Consider the following 7113-nt stretch of genomic DNA (forward strand, 5'->3'; position numbering starts at 1 on the left):
AAAAAAAAAAACTACTGAATTTTACAAGAATAAAAAAAAAATTATGGCATATTAATGTATTTCGCATATATCTTTGGCAAACATGCACTTATTAACACATATTTTAAATGAAAATTGATGTAATGCATGCACCATTTTTTTTTTTTTTTTTTTTTATAGAGCACTATGTCAGAACCTAGGTTTGATGACTACCTAGCGAACTCAGCTGCTAACTCAGCTGCTAGATTTGATGTCTCTGGCCTGTTTTGGTATGGCCTCTTTTGACAACTATGGATCTAGAGTAGGATGCTAATATGCGTCCCCATTATAGATTTTTGTAATCATCCTAAGTTAGGTTGATTTCCTTGGGCCTTTTTCTTACTTGATGGCAATGCCGAAGGTGAGAATTTTGCTCGCGGATAATCTTCCTATTTCCTGTTGTGTTTGATTATTATTTTTGTACTATTCTTTTTTATTCATTTTTAATACAAATTTTTGGATCTTCTACAGAAAAACAAAACCTAGGTCCTAGCCCTTGTAGTTGGATGAAAGGGCTACAATCTATGCTCTCATGTGCTTATATTTACGGTTAATGACTTACATTTGTATGTTTTTCAATCCTCACATACAATAATACTTTTTTGGTTGTTTAGGGTTGGCCTGTGTTCCTTAGTTTCTAGGGCCAGGAATTAAAAATATAAACCAAGCAGTTGGAATATATAGAGTTGAAAACTAACCAATAGTAGTGATTTTATTTTTGAAAAAAAAAATTTTATATGTACAAATTTTAAAATATGTGTGAGTATATCAATTTTCATAAATTGGAAATTTCTAAAATATGTGAGTATAGTGATTTTTCATAAATTGGATTTTTTTTTAAACACCCAATACAATTTATCTCAACAAGGACAATTCCTCCATTATTTTGGTTGGAGTTGTCCACATTTGTAGACAACAACTTATTCTCTTGACTACTTGATTTATCGAGACAAAAAATCCTATCATATATCTGGGGTGCCCTTGTTATTGGGAATATCGTAGATGATTAATTTTCCTCCCTTTTTTGAGTTGGTTTGACAAAGGTAAAAAAATCTAGATTTTTATGTAAGACTAATGTTGCCTACATTACCACATGAGCAATATCAACAATTATGAGTGGGAGTTACATAGTAATACTTTTAGAAGTTGTAAAGGGAAACTGTAACACCAATTTTTATGATGGAAAGAATGGGGTTATGATATTGCGACTATACAAAACTACCAACTATTTTCTGCACATGAGAGACCGAGAGAAACCAAAAGACTCTCTTTGAAATGGAATCAACATTAAATTACCCCCAAAAAAACCTATAAGGAAAAATGTGAATGAAAATAGGATTCCACATCAAGTGGAAAACAATGAGAGAGCGAGAGAGAGAGAGAGTCTAGAAGTAGGAGTTAGGAAAATCTGGTGCCAAATTTGTCAAACAACTACTATCAACATTGGTTTATCAAAGAAAGAAAAAAAGAGGGTTCTTTTTGGGAAAGCACAGCCTCCACCAGTGCCCCATAGTATGTGTCTTTCCTTTGTCCATATAAGTCATTTCACATGGAAAGGAGGGAGATAGACTTAGGCAGAGATTGCACTACAAATAACATCAAAAACCTTTTCCCAACTTAATGGGGTGGTCTACATGGAGATTCCAAGCAACGACAAGCACGAGGATCAATAAAAAAATATTGACGGATTATGGTTAAAGTGTCGGCGATCAACCTAGCGCACCAATACCAATCAACCACAAACTTATAACTATAGACTATAATAAGGTATTGGCTGTCTACCTGACATACCATATGGATCGGTCAAGCCAAAGTGCCCTACATGCATTACGTCTACCACCAAGACAATTCATCACCCAACCTACTTTTATGACAGGAAGAATAAGATAATGAATTCTTGACAGCCCCACTAAGCACACAAGTAACAAATCAAACACACAACTCCGCATTGTAAACTATGTAAATAACACATAACTCTGCATTGAAAACTAAATAAGTAACCCACAACTCGAGCAGTTCAATGCACTAACATAAAGCCCACCACCACAAGCAAACCAATTGCAACTCACATTGGTTATGTCCAACACCAAGACAATCCACAACTAGACCTACTACAATATAATAAGGATTTGGTAGAAGAAAGCTCGGTAGCTAGCCTTGTCAAGTGGTTCATCTTTCATAAATCCAAGAATTTCACCTCTAACTATAAATACGAATGCCCCCAACTGTCCCTGTTAATCATTACTCCAATCCCAAAGGCCAACTCAATAGGATTGAAATCCTATGATGTTATCCATGCCAAAGGCATGACCTGACCAACCTGACCAATTAAGGCTAGGAGTGCATCGCCGATAGAAGGGACAAAACAATTGGTACACACCGTGAGGTGGACCGAATGATCCAACCCAAATTCCAACTATGGGAGGGTCACCAAAGTAGGCCACTATTCTACTATTGAAAGCTGATAGGGCAGAAATTTGAATGATGCATCGCCGGCACAAAAGCCATACAATCCATTGAGTTATTATGAATCATCAGAGCAACGAGCAAAGCCCACATCGATTGCCAATGATTCTCTTCACCACCGATCCTGAAAAAGTGGGAAAAAAGTACTGTGACAATTCAAGGATTTGTTAACTGGCTCATAGATTAGAGATTAATGGCAAACTTAGGAACATGAAGAACAAAGCTAAGGAAAATAGAAGTAACATGGACACTGTTCTTACCAAAAATAGAAGAAAGGAAACCATCGGCAAACCTAAGTTTATCCCTACCAGAATAAACATAATAGGAATCATAAGATTATGACATATCAATCATATAGCCAGTGGCTCTAGGGTCAATGACCTAAGAAGTGGCAGAGTAGAAGAGCCGATGTAGAGACCTACAAGGATGGAAGCTAAAGAATCTGATGTTGTAGGTGTAGAAGAAGAGCTACTCAATTGTGATATAACCCTATGAAATGCTGCAATATCCTCTCATGTGAGAGAACTAAAGCATGTCTGTAGGCTAAATGGATATCCCATAGGTTCAACCTCAGTCATCACAATATGTGTTATAGCTTCCCCTCTCATGCTGCCATGCATACCAGGTAGACATAAAACATCTAACATCTCTCTCTAGTATGTCCAGATTTCCAATAGTATTACATTTGAATACTCCCACACAGAAAATATTATCCACCCTAAAAAAAGGAAAAAAAAAAAAAAAACTTTCCACCCCCTAGAAAATGAACTACTGCTAACACTGGTGCCCAAGGTTTTAAAACTTGGTGTGAATCTGTTTTGATACCAATATGGATAGGATTGAAATCAGTCAAGTTTTTATTGTATCAGACTAATTTACCCTAACTTTTTTTTTTTCAAAAAAAAAAAATTGATGTTTTGAATCATTTTACCCTTAACCATTGCCAGTGTATTGGTACGGATCGAATCGGTATCAAGGTTCAATCTCAACAGATACCAATCCAATCCGAGCCATCTTAATTGATCTGATATTTAAAACAACGTTGGTGCCACGAGAGTCCATATCAGGTTCTCGTACACTCCAAAATTTTCGATTTTTAATTAAATCCCAATTCTTCTCTCTCTTTTGTTTTAATGGGTAATTAAACTATCCTCTTTTTTTCATTTTTCTTTTTCCAAAACTAAAGAAGAAAGTTGTTTTATTAATCGAATAGGCTGAAAATGATATCTCATCAGAATTAAGGATGGCACTGTGCTTACGACTTTCTTTAGTTTCTATGGTGTTTGTTCTAATTCTAGTGTTTTGAGGGATGAATTAAGGTTATATACATCTCTACATATGAGAATGTTAAGATGGATATGTGGCAAAACTAGGAGATATAAGGTAAGGAATGAACAAATTAGAGCGGATTTGGGGGTTGCCCCAAATCATGACAAGCTTCGAGATTGTCGTTTGAGGTGGTATGGTCATATTCAATGAAGGCCATCGAATGCACTGGTAAGGAGGAATGACTTGATTCAGATAGAAAGACCCAAAAGAGCTAGAGGCAGGCAAAAAATGACCATATGAGAGGTAATGAGGAAAGACGTACAAAAATTAGGGGACATTGTTGCATCATTCAAGGCTTCCATGGGAGTTCAGATTAACTATGTTGCTGAATTTCAAGGTCTAATAGAGGGAATTTACTACGCCATGAAGTATGATGTTAAGGCCTACAGATCGAATCGGCTCCAGCGACAGTTTTGACGATAGTTTAGGTTAGACCAATTCCGTGGTTTACATTGCAGGACTGGTATGCGGTGGAGCCTTTCCTAAACTCAATCACTTGGAAGATTTCTCATTGCTATAGAGAAGCAAACCCAATTGCGGACTAACTTGCAAAGGTAGCGGTAATGATGTCAATTACTGAGAATAATCCAATCTTACCTCGTCATATGTGGGATGAGCTAGAGAATGATAAAAACACTAGGCCTCGATTTAGATTTAGTTAATGCGATTTTAGGTCCCTGCTGATGGCAATGCCGAAGGTAGGGACTTGAAGTTGCTCTTGTATTTTTTGCTTATTCTCTTTAATAAAGTTTTTGGATATTTAGAAAAAAAAATAATAAAAAAAGACATGCACAAATTAGGCCTTGTCTTGGGTATGGTCACAAATAGAGCAGATTGGAGGGCTAGGATCCAGGTAACGGACCCCATTTAGTTGTGTTATACTTCGTTAATGTTATCACCAAATTTGTTTCCTTTAACTCCTACTTTTTTTTTTCCTTTGCTTTGCTTGGATCCATGTAGCCGACCCCATCAAGTTGGGATAAGGCTTTGTTGTTGTTTTTGTTGTTGTTGTTGTTGTTGTTGTTGTTGTTGTTGTACAAATATGGGTTTCTCAGATTTTTCTATTAGCTCCGATTTTACCTTGATTGTGAATTCAGTGTCTAACAAGTTATTTGAGCTATGGAGTTGTTGATATTAGTTTAAGGAGGTCATGACTCTATGTGACTCTTTGACTCAAATCTCTTTCTTTTTTCTGAGAGGAATAGAGCAGAGGATTTGTTGGGGAACCTGACATATGCTTCAGATACGGATCCTATTTTTCTCGGTGACCAAACTCTTCCTAGAGAACTTAGCCGGATCATTAGGGAAGATAAAGTTGGGTGGCCGATTTTTATTTAATTTTTCCTTTGGGTTGTTTGGTTTTGCTTTGAGAGTGCAAATGCCTTTGTTTTTGGGTTGGGGTAAGGCTGTCCCCCCCTATATTCTTTTCTTTTTTATTAGTAATATTTTAGAGGCTCCCATAGGTCCCAGATAATATTCGGGGTAAAAACAAAAGCCGAAAATGGTTTGTATTAGTATCAACATAGGCCGATATTTTTTTTTTAACCCTTGGTCCATCCATACACATAAGCCAATACAAGATCAACCAGAAACCGATAACAGTCTCTACCAATACCAACATTGCTGATTAGACCAGTCCAATACGAATACACTGCCCCACCCCCCCTTGCTCCCTTTCTTCCCTGCAACCCCACCACTGTAAAGTTTCGTGTTCTCTTCCCATTAGCATTGTGCTTGACTGGGAACACCCATTTGTAGTCAACTGGCCGCTTTTGTAGGGGAAGAACAACCAAGTCCCATGTGCTATTCTTGTGAAGAGCTTTCATCTCCTCATTCATTTCCTCTTTCCATCTAGGTTTTGCATTTGCCTCCTACCAAGAAAATGAAAAATCCAGACGATAATTTTTTTTTTTGGGCTAATAGTCGGCAAATGAGTAATATTAAGAAAGGGGAAAAAGAGAGCTTACAAAAGAAAACCTATTGAACCACTATTCCACCTTTGGCATTGCCATCAGCAGAGATAACGATCTAATCAACAAAAATTTCAAAAGGGGTTCTATTCTCATCAATGGAGGTCCTGCAGGGTTCTTTGGTGTGGAGAGGGGTCTGAGGCAAGGTGATCCTCTTTCTCCAATGTTATTCATATTAGTAGAGGAAGTCTTATGTCATGGGCTTCAGGAGCTTCGTAGAAGGGGGTTCATTAAAGGTATATCTGGTCCACGAGGAGTTTTACCCCATCTCATTTATTGTATGCTGATGATTTGTTCATTTTTATGAATGCAGAGTTGAGAGGGGTGAAGAACCTTAAAGGTTTTTTAGATAAATACCAAGCTTACTGGGGGCAAGCTTTTAATTTGGATAAAAGCCAAATGTATCTTAGTTCAATATTGGTTGCAAGGAAAAATCGAATTAAGAGTGTCCTTCAGATTCCTGAATGTAGCTTCTCAACTCGTTATTTGGGAGTTCAGATCATCAAAGGTAGTGTGAAAAGAGGCTTGGTTTTGCCTTTAATAGACAAGTTCAAGTCAAGACTTGCAGGGTGGAAGGGGCGTTTTCTTTCAATGGCTGGTAGAGTAGAGCTAGTGAGGTCAGTGATGAGTAGCATTGCGATCCATAATTTCTCCGTGTATTTGTGGCCTTCCAATTCTATTGCTTTAATGGAGAAATGGATTAGAAATTTTATTTGGAATGGAGAGGTTAATTCTTCTAAGGCAATTTCAGTCAAATGGAGTAATCTGTGTAAGCCCAAACAGGAGGGCGGGTTGGGCATTCGTCGATTAAGGGAGTTAAATCTGGCCCTTTTGGCAAAGTTGGGATGGTACATCAAATCAGACTCTTCGGGTTTTGCAGCATTCCTCCGAGGTCGTTTGGTATCTTTTAATGTTTCTCTTAAGTCATCCTCTATATCTTCTTCAATTTTGCCAAGGCTGAGGAAGATTTGGAATTTCATTGGTGAAGCAGATAGATGGATTGTGGGAGATGGGAAGTCTATAAAATTCTGGTATGATCGTTGGTTGGGGGGTTCAAGGGTGGTAGATCTGATTGCTAATGATATTCAAGTCCCTAGAAGACTTTCAGCCATGGTTTCAGATTTTATCGAGGATGGGCTGTGGTGTTTCCCCTTATTTGCTTCTCCACAAATGGCAGTGATTAGGGATAATGTCTATGCTCAACAACTTCCTTCAATTGTTTTTCCAGATAAGCGAGTGTGGTCTCTCACGGAGTCGGGATGATTCACAGTATGGTCTGCTTGGGAAGGTCTTAGGGCGAAGAATGATATCCAACCTTGGTATCGTTTAG

Source organism: Macadamia integrifolia, unplaced genomic scaffold (assembly GCF_013358625.1).
Source record: "Macadamia integrifolia cultivar HAES 741 unplaced genomic scaffold, SCU_Mint_v3 scaffold_185A, whole genome shotgun sequence".
Lineage (NCBI taxonomy): Eukaryota > Viridiplantae > Streptophyta > Magnoliopsida > Proteales > Proteaceae > Macadamia > Macadamia integrifolia.